Genomic DNA, 15,666 nt, shown 5'->3' on the forward strand with positions numbered 1-15,666 from the left:
GTGTGTCGGTGTGCAGGGTGTGCGCGGTGTGTGTCTGTGTGCGGTGTGTGTCTCTGTGTCTCTGTGTGTGTGTCGCTGTGTGCGTGTGCGGGGCGGGTGTCTCCCGGCGAGGGGCGGCGTGTGCCCGTGAGCGGGTGCGGGGGGCGCGGCGTGTGCCCGGCCGCTCGGCTCGGCTCGGCTCGGCTCGGCTCGCCCGGGGCCCGGTGCCGCCAAGGGACGGGCGGAGGCGGCGGGGGCAGCGCGGGGAGCTCCCGGCGGGGTTTTCGGGAGGCGGCTCGCAGCCCTGCCCGCCGGGCTCGGAGCGATGCGGCGGCCGCCCTGCCCTGCCCGCCGGCGGCGCGGAGCCGCGGGGCCGCGGGCGGCGGCGTAGGGAGCGGGGCAGCGGGCAGCGGAATGGGGGCGCCCGGCGGATCGCGGAGCAGCCCCGGGCCCGCGGGCACCCCGGCGGGTACCGCCTGACGGAGCGGCGCGGAGGTGAGCGGGGACGGGGCAGCACCGGGCACGGGGCCGAGAGCTCCGCGGTCACTCTCGGAACTTGGAGCCCCGAGCCCTCGGGTGCCGGGCGCGGGTGGTCGGGGCCGCTCCGTGCCCGCATCCCCCGAAGCCACCGGCACCCGCCCGCCCCGGCGTGGAGCGCTGCTCCCGCTGAACTTAGCGGCGGTGGGGCCGGGAGGGATGCGGGACCGGGAGGGATGCGGGACCGGGAGGGATGCGGGACCGAGGGGATGCGCGACTAAGAGGGATGCGGGACCGGGAGGGATGCAGGACCAAGAGGGATGTGGGACCGGAGGATGCGGGACCGGGAGGGATGCGGGACCGGGAGGGATGCGAAGCCAGGGGGGATGCGGGACTGGACGGGATGCGGGACTGGACGGGATGCGTGGCCTCGCTCCCCCACGGGAGTTGCCGGCAGCACCGGGACTCGCATCCCGAAGGACGGTGCTGGATTTTGTCTGCCCTTGCCCTAAATGACAGCATGCACCGACAACCTGCACCCTCGCAGAGCGGGCTAAATGCCGGTTTGAATTGTCATTCCTTCGGGCAGCCCTTGACCTGGCTGTGAGTCATCTGGGTGACCCACGTGCCCTCAGCATGGGAAAGGTGACAGTGGTACCGGAGGGGTGTTCTCTGCTCTGATGCTTGCAGAAGAAAAATGCTTTTTTTATCGACCCCTCTTTGAACTACCAGGCATCTCGCAGTTCATAGTGTATCAAATTCTGCAGGGAAAAAAAAAAGAAGAAAAAAAAAGAAAAAAGGGCTGATTTTCAAGACTCTTCATAAGTTCATTTGTTTACTATGGAGCAGTGACTTCAGTGGTCTCTTTGGTATAAAAACATTCTGCTTGTGTGATATTTTTGGTGGCATTGACAACAGATTTGTTAGTCATGGTTATGAATATGGTAATGTGCGAGTCTCCCATTAAATTCTCCATGCTCTAAGGTAACATGGTTGAACAGTCACCTACCAAGTCTTGCATCCTCGAGCAGCATCACTTTGAATTCCCAGTCTGTTTGACCACTTCTTCTTAACTTTTCCACTGTATTGTAAAAAATATTTGGTCCTCCTGCGGGTCAGATGTGAACCCTAAGTTTTTGTGCATCTCCGTGCAGGCGAGCTTATGTAATGCAGTGCCCTGTGCGGAATGCAGGAGGGGATCAAGGAGCACAGAATCTCCCGGGTGTGAAGGGACCCTCCGGGATCAAAGCTGGGAGGAAGGATTTTTGGGAAGAGCATTGTCTTTGTGGTCACGGTGCCTCTGTGTGTGTGCCTGTCCCCATGGAGAGCTGAGCAGGGTTTTTCTGTTCTGAGGACGTTCTCCCTGATCCTGGGCAAAGCTCTCAGGCTTCTTCGGTGTTGATTGCCTTCTCCTTAATGATGTCGTGTGTCACTGCTTCCCAGGGCTCCGTGGAGCTGCTCAGAAGCCCTTGAGAACACTTTTCAGCCAGGCAGGTACTGTGTAAATGCAAATTACTGTATTGCTGCTTTAAAAATGCTTTTCAGAAGTTAAAGCGGTATCTTTAGGCAGCTCATTGGAACTTGTAGCCAAACGCCTGCTCAGGGAGCTCCAAAGCAGACTAAAGGAGCTGGCATTTTGACTAATACTCCCTCCTAAAGAAATCTAGTGTTGTTTCTGGAGAAAAGGCAGAGAAGCACCCCCCATTTGGGTGTTATCAGATGTGTCACTCTTTGTTCTGGCCATGAGTATTCGCTCCCAGTTTCCCTGCATGTAACTTGGCAGTAATTATCAGCTGAAGAAATGCTTCAGCCCCGGACCCTTTAGTGGATGGAGACATGAATGTGCTTCCCCTGACCCCCACAGCCCTGGCCCTCTGCAAGCCCCTGCTCTCTGTGGTGGGGCTCTGCTCTTCCTCTGGTTGTACTTTATTCTCAGGTACAGTGGGGATCTATACACTGTCAGCTGGGTGCAAGACTTCCCAGGCAAGAACTATACCTCAGATACTGCTCCAGAGCACATTTCTAGAATTAAAAGTAAAGAAAAAGGTCGAGGTGCTGCTGGTTTTTGGTTTAGTTGTTTTTTCATTCTTGTAAAGCGGTGAAGAGAAACTAGATGGAAAAGGACTTGAGCTTGAGACTCACCTCTGATCAGTCTCAATATATCTTGTAAAGGCATAGAACATTAATAGAATTCCTTATTTTTATTACTGGGCTTCTGAGAGAATGATTTCTGTTTTAATGTGCATCGCTTTCACTGTAGTGTATTGAAATTTCAGTGGTTTTGTAATGTGTTTTTTAAAAGGTGTTGTTACTTTTCCTAATCCCTTTCTGCTTTGGTAGAATCTCTGAATAGCTTCTAGGATTGCGTTAAAGGTAATGCAAAGCTCCAAATTCTTTGATCAGCTTTCTTTCTGCAAAGATTTATTTCAGGCAACCTTAAAAAAATCCTTAGAATGTCAATTCTGAGGTCTTTTCATGTTGTGGATTTAATAGACAAGGTACTGTCAGCTGAGCTATGAGTCTTGCTAAGAATATGATTACGTTGTTTTTTGAGAGATGTTCTTGAAAACATACCTTGGAGAAGAAAATTCACAATAGCTATGTGCAAATAATTTTTTTTTCCCTACAACAGATGGAAGAGCAGTCAAGGGTGGCTAAAATTAGTTTGAAACAGAATAGATTATTCCTACAAGTACAGTAGTATAATTTGTACCAAATGAGCCAAATCCTACTAATTGTTACACCGTAACTGGTGTAAATATAGAGTAATTTATTTGCCTGGATTTTCTCCTTTAAGAAGAAATGCAGAACACAGGGGATTGTGAGGCTGTTGGATTTTGACATGCTTGCAAAAGTCAGTTTTTCCTGAAACCCAGTGGCAGAATATGGCCCCCTACTCTCATCTTGACAACAGCATAATATTCACTCCCTGAGACTCCAGTTCCAAATTTGCTGTAATGTGATTGTGGGTAGAGGGTTGCTGAATGACTCAGATGAATGTAGCTCAGAGTAAACAAACATGTAAATCATTTCTGGCTAGAGACAGAGAAAGGAAAACATGAGAAGAAAAAAGCCAACCTGCAGGATGAGACATTTATAAAGTCATGTTTAGCAAGGATCACCAAGTTCAGCACAGGGTGCAACCATCAAAAAAGCTGAGCTCTGGAGTTGCCACGGTGTTTTATCTCTGGAAATGAGAGGCACCTGTGTGGAGTGAGTGCCTAAATGCAGGTTTTGCACAGAGCAGAGTTCTGCAGTTGCTCAGGCTGACAGCCTGGTACAAAGGTGGGCAGGTTCATCTCAGCACCTGCATCTGGCACTTTTCAGAGGCTGAGAGCTGGGAACCTGGTGTGCTGCCTGTCCCAGAGAGCCAGGGTGCTGCCAGGGATGGCTGTTCATCTCTACAGTGTCCAGTTTGGGGGAAAAAATTGTGCTGTATAAGCTAGCAAATGATTCCTGAAAGTTTCTGAGCAGGAAATCCTGGTGAGCAATGTGGAATTGGTATGAATAACTGCAGACCCAGTGTGTGGTTCAGATTAAGAAGTACCAGAGCAGATAAGTGGCTTTTAAACAACTGTGGGTTTCTTAGCTAGACAAACACTAAATCAGAGCAAGGCAAAGGCTGCTCTCAGTTGATTTTCCTGCCAAGGGAGATGGCCAGTAAGCACAAATCACTGCAACAGAGCATCCTGCCAGCCAGCTCCTCTTGGATGGCCAGGCCCAGTGCAGCTAGGGCTCAAGGGAGGATGGAGCTGTCCCTGTGAGAGGGAGCTGCAGTGGCTGGAAAGCTGGGGCAGGGTTGTTGTTCCTTTCAGCTCTCTCAGCCATTCCGCTTCAGTGTGTTTTCAGGCTAAGTTAGGTTAAGTTCCCTCTTGGGGAAGCCAGAAATGTGCTGGCATCCAGAGTTGAAATGAGGAGAGCTGGGGCTGGTCCCCTCCTGCTGCTGCATGAGGATCAGTTCCCTGCAGCTCTGCCTCCCTGCTGGATAACCTGCCTCATGTTCTGGCTGCTTTTATCATCATGGTAGAGAGGCTGCTGTGTTGTTGTGTGCAGCTCTTCAACATAAAAGTTGTGCTCTTCCTGAGATTTGCTGCCTTGCAAAGCAGTGAGCAGTCCCTGAGTGAAGTGTGGCATGGCATCCTTGCAGTGTTTTCTGGGAGGTGGTGGCTGGGAAGGGGAGGAACTGCAGACACAAGGAGTATTTCTCTCTGCCTGTGAGTACCAGGTAGACTTGGGTCCTCATGTTCTCCATTTTTTATGTTCTTTAGAGCACATCAGATTTTATATGGTGTTGGTCACGGTGGCCATGATAGGGGACATGACCTAGGCAGCAGGATGGTTTGTGCTGATGGGAATGATGGGTGTTCCTGTTAGCTCATTAGACACATATTATTATTTATTCTCAGCTCAGTCTCTGGATTCAAGCCAGGAAGCTGCTTTGTCCTTATTCCCTTCTCCCTTCTCTCCCTCTCTCTCCCTCTTCACGTGCAGTGAACATGTTCCAGTGAGAACTGAAGCAATTTCCTGGTCCCTCTCACGTGTCCTGCATCCCTTTTTTCATCCTTAGAGAGCAATCTGATTCACTCTTTGGGAAAGACTGGCTTAAGCACCTGAATAGAGTCAGATAGGTTCCCTATCATGTCTGCTAATTAAATTGTAATGCTCATTACCACAGGATGCTGTGGAGGCCAAAAGCACAAGCAGGTTGAAAAACATGAGGTGAGTTCACAATGCACAGAGAGAGGACAGAAGGAGGAAGGTCTGGGTGTAACCTCTGGCTCCCTGGAATTTCCAGATGCAAGGGTAGTGCAGAAGGGCACCCAGACTGCTGCCCATCACCAGAGATGGCATCCTGGGATAGAAGGAGCATGGACTTAATCCATTCCTGTGTTCTCCCAGCTCTGACATGCACAGCTTGCTAAAACAGCAGTTCACTTTCTGCTCAGTAAAAATGAGAGGGAAGGATAGAGCCTATGGAATAGTGTTTATTGGGCATTTTGGCTCCAGAATGATAACCAGGGTAGAGATTTCAGCATGCTTTCACAGGTATTAATGGATTAACATAGGAAGCTGCAAGAATTTCATTGTGTGAAGCCTTACTGACAAAAGCAGTGAGAGGATGAAGCCATTTGGGGCTCAGGGCTCTTGCTGGGACCACAAGATGAAATAATTCCTGTCTCTCATTCACTCTTAGTGTCCTGTTCATTCTGGTTTGTGCTGCATTACGAAATGGAGGTGCTGATCTCCTTACTTAGCCTGGAGCTGCAGTTAATGGAAATCTCTGTATTATGTGTATTGGGGTACTTGAAAGTTTCCAGGTGGAAAGACCTCCAGGTTTATAAAATTGTCCTAATGCCCTAAAGTTGTTCATAAGAGGAATAAGGATTGCTAGGATGGCAGTGCCTTGTCACCCACTTCTCCTGTGAGGTCGAGTTGGAGGCAGGGATGTGGTCAGTGACTGAAGGGACAGGGGGCTCTGAGGGGGTCCCTGAGGAGCTGCTGGGAAGGCTGATTCAAAGAGAAGCATCTGCTGCACAACAGGGATTTTCTAACTGAAAAGAAGAGGTTATGTGGACAAAGGAAGTAAGATGTGATCTATGGAAGAGGGCAGGAGAGCACAAAGAATGTTTGAATAAAAAGATGCAAAGTCCCTGCAGGGGCTATAGTGAAAAGCCTTTTCCCAGATCTTTCTGTCCTGTGCAATACCATCAGGGGATCCTCATCTGGGAAGAGCAGACTGAGCCTCTGAAGAATCTTAAAAGTTTGCTTCTGCTGCAATATCTCATTTCTTCAGCAAGAAAACAAAGATGAACTTTCCTCTTGGGGGAGTCCATGGTGGACTTTCCTCTTGGGGGAGTCTATGAAGGCCAAACTGGAGCTGGCTGGGCCCAGTGGCTCCACAGGGGCTGCTGAAGGGACCAGGGCTGCCCAGACACAGCCCTGTGCTCCAGCAGCCTCCTGCTTCCTTGGCAGGGAGAGCAGCTCCTCTGAGGTCCTGGCTGGTCCCCCATGGCCAGCTTGGATGCACAGGAGGAAAGAGGTGCCAGATCCCTGTTCCAGACAGACTCTGAGTCCCTCCTCTGTGCCATGGATCTAAGGGGCACAAGCTGAACCCAGACTAAGGCAGGGAGATGCTGGGAAAAGGGCTCCAGGCTTCTCAGCTTTAAGGCCTAAACCAAGGTCTAAACTTCTGCCTTAAATTGCACATCTTTGGTTAAGCGCAGAGCTCCGCGTTTCTGGGCTGTTAGGGCAAATGTTCTGACATTTGTGGCTTTCTGTGGATCTTGAACTGATGCCAAGTTTGGAGTGGTGCCTTCCCAGCTCTCCTGACTTCTTCCCCAGCTGCAGGGTGCCCAGGAGCTCAGTGCTGGATCAGCCTGGGAGCTGGCAGAGGTTTGTTGTGGTCCTGCACAGCCGCGCCTGCGCACCCGGAGCAGCTCCGCTTGCACATTATCTCCTGCAGCTTTCCCTGCACCCTGTCTGTAACCTAATCAAACAGGCTGAGCAGCTGGTGAGTGGGAGCCTTGCCTGTCAAAGACAGGAGTAGGAATATCAGCAGTCAACAAGCCATCACTTCAGCTACTGGCACAAAATGGAATGGGGAAGGGTAGGCACCCCTCCCAAAATAAACCCATTGCTGTCCACAGGAGCCACATGAACCCCAGGCTGACTGAAATAGTTTGGGGAAAGACAGCATGAAGAGTGGCTTGACTGAAAAGAAATGCAGGATGCTGCAGTGGATGAAAGGGAGGTGTTTTGGAAGTGTTTTACGTGCAAGGGTCTCTGAATGATCTCCAGTCAAAAATTGTTCATCTGCACTGGCCATACACCTGTGGAGTGGGTCAGGGAACACAAAGATGAGCAGATCTTTCTGGATTATCCTCTGATTTTGACAAAGATTTGAATGTACTCATGAATGGAGCAAAACTTAAAATAGGTGGTTTTGTCCTACAAAAATCTTACAGATTCCTGGTATGTCGCTTCAGTCTTCAAGCATAACAGCCAGCAAGCTCCCAAAGTTTTTAATTATTTATGCAAAGAGGAGCATCTAGGGTATCCAAGAGCCTGGTAGTTAAATCTCTCAGCAGAGAGCTGGGGAAAGACAAGGGAAGGCTGGGATTCAGGCCACCAACACTGGTCTTTCTGTAGGGAATAAAGATCAGATTTGTAAGAGCTGTTAGCTCTGCCTGGTCCCTGCTCAGGGGCATTCCCAGTCCAAGGCTGAGTTAAATTCTCAGAATTTCCAGTTCTTGCCAGGCTGAAGGGAATTGTGGCTCTAATCAGCCTCTTCTCTCTCACCAGTCCTGGGGCTGGCTAAGGGTTGAATTGTTGGTGAAAACTGAAGGGCCCTTCTATGAGCATGGGAGCAGCAATGGGAAATGAAAAAATTCCCACTGACTTGAGCAAGATTTAGATCTGGGCATGAAGAACAATGTTTTATTTCAGAAGTTCTCACTGTCCTCTGAAGGGTTTGTTTTCATTCTTTTTAGGGCACACTATGTGATACAACCAAAATTCTGGGTGAAGCATTTGGGGTGTAATGAAAGAGTGATGTTGCTGCCATGGCCTTCCTGTACATTTTGGGATTAATCTTTCTCTCCTCAAAAACCAGCTGCAGACAAGGCTTCCTCTCCTGTGTCACTGACCTGTGCAGAGCAGGCCAGTTCAGGACTGTTGTGTGGGTTTGCTTTTTTAGCATCAGAGCTGTTTTTTGCTGCTTCTGCATACAGACCAGAGGTTTGTGTGGAGCAGGGATATCTGACTTGTGCCATTGACCTCTTCAGAAGCATCCTTCTGTCCCTCCCAGAATGGGGGCTGGCTCAGCTCAGGAGTTTGGGCAGGAGATCAGGCTCAGCCCTCTGGAAGCACAGAGTTAGAGATGGGAGGTAAAAGCTCTGTGTTGTTTTGTGCAGGCTGAGGTGAAGGGAGCTGAGGAGCTGCTGAGAGTCACAAAGGAGTGATTCCTGCAGTCCTGCTGCAGAGCCCCTCTCAGAGTCCTTTAATCTGGTTATTCTGCTTGGCTGAAGTCCTTTAACTGCCAAACTTGGAGCACTGAGGCTGTGAGAGGATGCTGTGCCTGATTGTTCCAACATTTAAACCAGGATATAACCACAAACACCTGTCCCGTCTCTGCTGTCAGGTTATTCACAGCAACAACACTGTTACATGGGTTTTTTTTTCCTTCCTAATGACCATTTCAAACCCTGATCCAGGTTCTACAAATGGCTCTGGTGTTCCTGGATGTTTGGCCAAACATGCTTTTGCCAGCTCATAGATGGCACTCTCATTTTCAGTGATGCCTGTAGGAGATTTTGGGCAGCCACAGGATGTAGTTCTGTTTGATCCAGACACTGATGCTTGAGCCTGAGAGCCTTTTCAAATGCCCTCTGGTCATACTGGCAAGGTGAGAGCTGTTACACACATGAAGGGTGGGTTTTCCTGCCTTTCCAAGGGATCACCAGGCTTGAGTGGGAGCAGCTGGGGCATGCAGGGAGAGCATCCACACAGCACTGAGTCCTGGCCCAGAGCATGTTCCTGTGCTTAAATACTGAAGCATTGTGAAGAGAATGCAGAGTTGAAAAAAAGAAATAAAATTAGGCTTTCAGTTCTTGTTCACCTCTGGAAAATCTGAAGTATGTTAATGGCATTATTACTGTGCCCATACTGCAGCTTAAATCGGCTTTATGGATTGAGCCTCTTAGTGTGGAGTTAGGATAGATTAGCAGCATTTCCACCCATTTTACAGGCAAGGAGAGAGAAACACAGCAGCAAGATTGAGAAGCCCAAGCCAGGTTTCTTCCTTCCTTGAGGCTGTGCCACACAAAGCTGTCACTGAGTTCAGTTTATTAGCTCAGAAGCAAACGAGCAGTGTGCTGCTAAAATGTGGATACATGAGGGGCACCATCCTGCTGTGTGGATTTTGTGATGGATGGATTCCCATTTTATTCATCTTTTATAGTCTCAGCACACCGAATATGCCTTTGTGAGTACTAAATGGGGAATCAAGTAATAAAGAACTGAGACTGCAGATGTCAAAAGTGAAGAGTATGGGCAGTTCTTCAGTGGCAGTGAAGTCTTTTATAGGGAAGATCATTTATAAGTATAATGGGTAGCTGATATTGCTCAGAAGTACTGGTTTGTTTCCAAATTAACAAACACATAAGTAGATCTGCTCATGCCTCATTTAAATTCTTTCTTTATCTTGGTTTGGAACCAGAGGCCCAATCTAATGCTTTTCATCCAACACTCTTGTTTAATCCACGTGGATCAATTATCATTATCAAGAGCTGCTGCTGAAGAGAACGTCCTGCACCTGAAAAATGAACTCTGGAATCAGCCTCCTCAGACTGCAGGGCTTTCCTATCCCACAAGGATCTCCTCAGTGCAGTGGAGATGCTGAGGCACAAGGGGTGTTTGAATACCAGGATTTTTGATTGGAGCATCTCTGTTTTTGTAGATGCTTGGAGCATGACTGCACTTTGCATGAGTGCTTGAATCCCTGAGAACTGATGGATGCTGCAAAGTGATGGGCTGTTCCTGGTGGAAACCCAGTCATCTGCTGGCATTGGACCAGCCAGGATGTGTTTATAGCACTGCTGACAGTGCCTTTCATGTCTGGGCAGCTGAGGAGACCTTATAGGGCAGAAAAGCACAGCTTTAGTTCAGAGGAAATATTAAAAGCCAGCAGTGTGTGATTGTGGCAAGAGTGAATCCTGTTTGTGTTTGTTACAGCCCAGGAATGTTCCATGACCTGAGCATCTTCACTCTCCAGGGTAATGTCAGAACTGTCTTTGCAGAGCCCCCTCAATGTTTCCTGCTAGCCTACACCTGTTTCTGCACAGAGATGTACAAAGCACCAGGAGATTGGTCTGTTTTGGTCCATATTTCTGCTTTATTGGGTTCTAAAGCTCCCCCTAAGGCAGCACACACCCAAACCCAGCACAGCACCGGTGATGCATGGATAGAGACATACTCCTCATTGTTCTTTTCCTATTTTTTGGGTGCTGAGGAGGGCAGATAAAGCCCAAAAGGGAGAGTGACAATAGATTTAACTCAAAGCTTAGCAGGCTTTGGGGCTGAGCAGTGAAGTTGTTCAGTGGCAGCGTGTGGCAGACCACATTGGTGGGACATGAAATGGGCAGCAGTGCACAGAGGTGCTTTGATGTGCTCCCAAAGCTTTGCAACACCTTCCCTGCTGAGCTGGATGAGAATTTTAGTTTGGAGAGTTTAGTCAATGGCATCACAAGTGCAAAGAAGCAGGAAGGAGTCCAGGATAGTGACTTCTCTTTTCAGTTTTAGCTGTGCAATTAGGAGTTATGTCACTGGAGCCTGCAAGACAAGTGGATCTGCATAGGCAGAGTGAAATCCAGAGTGCACAAAATGTATTTGAAACAATTTGGCTCTGCTCTGGCTGAAGCAAAGGGAAGGAAGAGCATAGTTAATTAATAACTAACACTAGCAAAGAAAATAGGCAAGGAAGTTAAAAGTCTGGATTGGTCTAAGTGCTTTTATGCTCCAAGATAACATATAAATATATACAGATTTAATTAGGAGAGGGTTATTTGAAATCTCAAAGCCAACTATCAGCCTCTCACTTTCTCACAATATTTTGTTACAGCCTACTATAAAAAAGACAGTTAATTAAAACAGATTTATTCATCCAATCATGCAGGTGTTACAATGAGACAGTGTTTCCAGAACCTGAGTATTTTTGTTCAATTTAATGGAAAGTAATAATATCATGTAGGAGGTGTCTCTAAGAGGCAATATTCATCCCTCCTGCCTTTGGTGTGTTCAGTGCCTCTGCCCTGAGCCCAGCAGGCTGCAAACACTCCCTGTGATGTTGTCCTGACTCCAGGTGGGAGCAGGGAGCATTTCCCTGTGCTTGTGTCCTGAGGATTTGCAGCTGATGCTAATGCAATCCATGAAGTGGAGTCACCTTGAGTTTGCATTCATCAGCTTCTGCAGGCACAGACCTGCTGCTGCACTGCAACAGAGGTGTCCCTGCTGCTCTGAGCCAGCCAGGACAGATCTGGGAGCTGCAAGGCTCCCTGCTTGGTGCTGTGGCCAACACTGCACAAACCAGGGTGGGCAATGGGGTTTCCCCCAGGGAGGGGTGGGTGTGTGTCTGTCTGTGTGTCTGTTGAAGTGGTGTGGGGGTACATTTGTGGGTTTCTCTGGGTCTGGATTGAAGGCACTGGAGATGGTAGTTCATGTTTGGACTCAGGTGTTTATTGTTTCTTATCAGTAAAACTGATGGTCTCACAACCATGAGCTTGGCAGCTTTTCATTAGAAGGCACAAAATGGCCAACTATCTCTTGTTACAAGGTCTTTTAAGACTAAACCATCCAATTAAGAACTGACACCTGGATTATTTTCCCTTTTAACTCAATAACTGATCCCACAGAGCCCCAAATGGAGACTTTTCTGCCCAATTACAAAATGCCACCCAAACCCGTGAAGAAGAAGGAAGAAGAAGCATAAGGAAGAAACCCAGGACAGCACCCTGTGCCCTCCATCTTGCTTCCATCCACAACACACTGAAAACCCCAAACCCTCAATTTCTCACCAGGTGATACACCTACACTGCTCTCTATAATCTATTGCACACTTTTGTGGGTTCCAGTCTATCTTGAAGTCTGGGAAACTTTCTCCATGAGTGAGGGTCAAAGTCAGTGCTGCCCTGGGGGTCAGGGCACCCCAGAGCAGACAGAGAAATATTCCCTGTGGTGCCCTGGGTTTGCACAAAGTGGGGTCACCTTTGCCCAGCTTTAAGGAGCACATTTTTGAGTTATGAACTGAACTCTTTGAGGCAGTTTCCCCTCCCTCCTGTAGCAGTGTTGGTGTGTGTTTGTGAACAGATCAGACTGTGGGATCTTTGGCACAAGGGCAACTGTCACCGTGGCACTTTCTGAAAAATCCCTTCGCCAGGATTTCTTCTCCTGGGAAGTTGAGAAGCCTCAGAGAAAAAATGTAAATAATAATGATCTGATTCCCTTCTCCTGTGTTTGGCTGCTTTGGAATGTGGTCTGGACATAGTTTACCAACAGGTGCATGTTTGATTGGTTTCATGTGAATTGTTTTTACTTAATGACCAATCACCATCAGGTGTGCTGGACTCTGAGGAGTCAGTCATGAGTTTTTATTATTCATTCTTGTTCTGTCTGTATTCTCTTTCTTTAGTAAAGTTTTAGTATAGCATGATATGATTAATATAATATAATATAATATAATATAATATAATATAATATAATATAATATAATATAATAGCCTTCTGAGAACATGGAGTCAGATTCACATCTCTCCCCTCGTCCTGGGGACCCCTCACAAACTCAACAGGCAGCATCCCCGGAGCTGTCACTGCCCTTTGTTTTCTTCTGTAGAAAGTTGAAGTCCAGAAAGAAATTTGGGAAACATACGGGCAGCATTTGATTTTTTTTTTTCCCACCTGAAACGTCAGCCAAGTGACATTTGTTGTCAAACACAGTGTGACAGCCTGGACTATCCTGCCAAGGGTTTGCAAGGAGCCTCAGGAGCTCTCCTGAAATACAGGGAATACTTGGAGGAGTCCAGCTTCTTTCACCCAGGCCCCTCATTCCTGTAGCTCTCCTGGAAGGTGATCCATGGTTTCCTGGCGAGGTCAGCAGGGATTTGGGACTGGCAGGATGATTTGCTGAGCAGGTGTTTGAGTTCAGAGAAGATCTCACAAGTGGGACACTGTTTGCTTCACCTGACCCAGCAGATTCACAGTGAGTTTGAGTGCTGCTGTCATTAAAAGCACCACAGAAAACTCAAAGTATGAATAAAGGGAAACTGGCTAATAATCATTATATTAAAAAAAAAAATCCCACCAAAAGCAGTTTTGAGGTGCAGAATATACCCTTAGCAAAAGATCTTACTTAGGAAAATAAATCATCCATGACTGAGCGAGGGTGGACTGCTCTGAGACACCTCAGGGATGAAGTAAAATCGAGAGTACCAGCAGGAAAAATAAAGATTTGAAGTAGAGAAGCATCTGCAACTTGGAATCCTTCCAAATTGCACACTGTGAATAAATAGCTCTTGGAGCTTCAAGGTCTGGCCTTGGGGATGGGACAAGGACTGCAGTGCCATCCTCCCATGGAGGAGACAGGCAGGACTGAGGGGGCAAATTCAGCAGTGCCTGGTGCAGGGGGGGATGCCCAGCAGCTGCCAGGGTCAGTAGCAAGCAGCACCTTTAATTATTTTAAGGTAAAGCTTGGAGCAAAAGCAGGGCAGAGGGAAGAGCTGTAGTCACCATGATCATATGGGTAGGGCCCATATGGCTTCTGGCCCTCCTCCTCCTCATTGTGGAAATCCAGGGGAAACCAGGGGGGAAAAAAAGCAAATTTGTCCATTCAAGTAACAGTTTACTAACAAACACAAAATGCTTGGATTTGTCCATAGGTGTGTGGAACCTTTGCTTCTTTTTGCCAAGGTTGGGATTAAATGCACAAGACCTTTTTTTTGTTTGGGACTCAGATGTTTATTAGTTCTTCTCTCTGTTACACTCTCACAAACCCTGAGTTCTACAGCGCTTCACTCTAACTACAAATGGAGCCCCATCTCTCTCTCTACAAGGCCTTTTAAGGATAAACTGCCCAATTAAGAAATGACACCTAAATTATTTTTACTTTTAACCCAATAACCAACCACCTGTGGCTGCAATGTGGACTTTTTTATCCAATTACACAAAACCACCCAAACCCATGGAGAAGAAGGTGAAGAAGAAGAACCAGCCTCAACCCTAAAACCTCCATCTTGCCTTATATCTATTACTGTATTCTAAACCCTTAAACTCTAAGTTTTCCACCCTGTGATATCACACACTTCTATTGAAACTCCACACCCACAATCCCAGGTCTGTCATTCCATTTTGGAAATTTCTCCACAGCCTCAGGTCAATGCAGTGTTCTCTTGGGGCTCAGTGCCTGGCAGCACAGAAAATCCAAAGTTTGCAGCAGCCAGGGTTCCAACACAAAGGGGACCCTTGCTAAGCTGGCATGGAAAGAGTTAATTGCAGGAGACTCTGTCTTCTAGGAGAAATTCCTCAGTGCACAGGGATTGAGCTGAGACATTTAAGAGCTGCACCAGTTCTCTCTCCAGCTGGACAAAAGATGAGTTCCTTGCCCTGTGGGATGAGCAGTGGCAGGAGCATCCCTGGCTCACTGTGGGGAGAAGGAAAATACTCGTGCTCACATATAGAGCCAAATAGGTGAACAGCTGCCTCAGCACTGTGTCAAATCAGGGCATGGCTGGTGTCTGTAGTTTTCCATGCTTGCCTGGGTGAAAGCTGGGGAGGATGTGGCTGTTGGGCTCTGTTCTGCAGGGCCTGGCTGCAGGAGCTGCCCAGGAGAGCAGTGTTTGTGCTCCCCAGAGGTGCTTGCACCTGGTAAAATCCACTCCTCCAGGTTTTGATCAGAAATCAGGAAAGGTGGACCTGAGCTGCAGTTCTGGGGGTGTCTTGGTTTGAACAGACAGGTGTCTGCTAAGGAAGGCAGGACCCTCCCCTGAAATGGGAAATGTAAACCCCTCCCTCTGAATTATTATGATTTTGAAATTAAGAGGCTCTTAGGCAAAGATATGGGAGCAGGAATAACAGTTCTTTAGTAGGGAAAATTAAAGTACAAATGCAATAGTACAAACCAAAAAAAACCAAAAAACCAACAAAGCACTGCCAGAGAGAGCAGTCCCTGTCCCCTGTGTGTCAGGGGGTGGCACAGCCCCATCCCATGGGGGCTCAGCCCTCCTGCAGTGCCAGCTGTGGCTCTGCTGGAGCAGGGATCCTGCACAAGGGGGGAGTTTTCCTCTGCAGCTCCAGGGCTGCTGGAGATGGGCCTGGGCTCCCTCTGGCAATGCAGGGCAGCAGAAGCTGCTCCTCTGGCAATGCACTGGGCAAAGGCTGCTGTGCTGTCCCAAAGCTCAGATTGGATCCAGGTAGGAATGCTTGGCTCCTCCCCTGGGCGGAGCATCTCCCCATGGGATGCTGGAATTGGATCAGCCCTGCAGGGACACTCGGTGGCCATGGGCAGCAGAGATCTCCTGCAGGGAGGAGTGGCTGGGGGAGAGATCAAGAAAAAACTGCCCCAAGAACAGCAGAGAACTGCCCACCTTTAGAAGATGACAATAGAATACACAGCCCCAGCTAAATCTTTCAGCCTAAGACAGGGAGGAAGGAGTCAGACCTGGG

The 15,666-nt window shown here is 48.3% G+C and overlaps 1 protein-coding gene across 2 annotated transcripts in view; it reads left to right on the forward strand.

Moving 5' to 3' along the window:
* Window positions 1-260: 260 nt before the first annotated feature.
* The window catches only part of TRPC5 (transient receptor potential cation channel subfamily C member 5), a 108,619-nt gene continuing 93,213 nt past the window's right edge, over window positions 261-15,666 (forward strand). The window contains exon 1 of one of the 2 annotated variants that reach the window (XM_036402417.2): window positions 261-474. The gene's annotated coding sequence lies outside the window, so the exon portion shown is untranslated. Of the gene's footprint in view, window positions 475-1,890; window positions 1,951-15,666 lie in introns of those variants that run through there. The other variant, XM_036402418.2, reaches the window with a different exon arrangement.

This window comes from Molothrus ater, chromosome 14, assembly GCF_012460135.2.
Source record: "Molothrus ater isolate BHLD 08-10-18 breed brown headed cowbird chromosome 14, BPBGC_Mater_1.1, whole genome shotgun sequence".
In the NCBI taxonomy this organism is placed as follows: Eukaryota; Metazoa; Chordata; class Aves; order Passeriformes; family Icteridae; genus Molothrus; species Molothrus ater.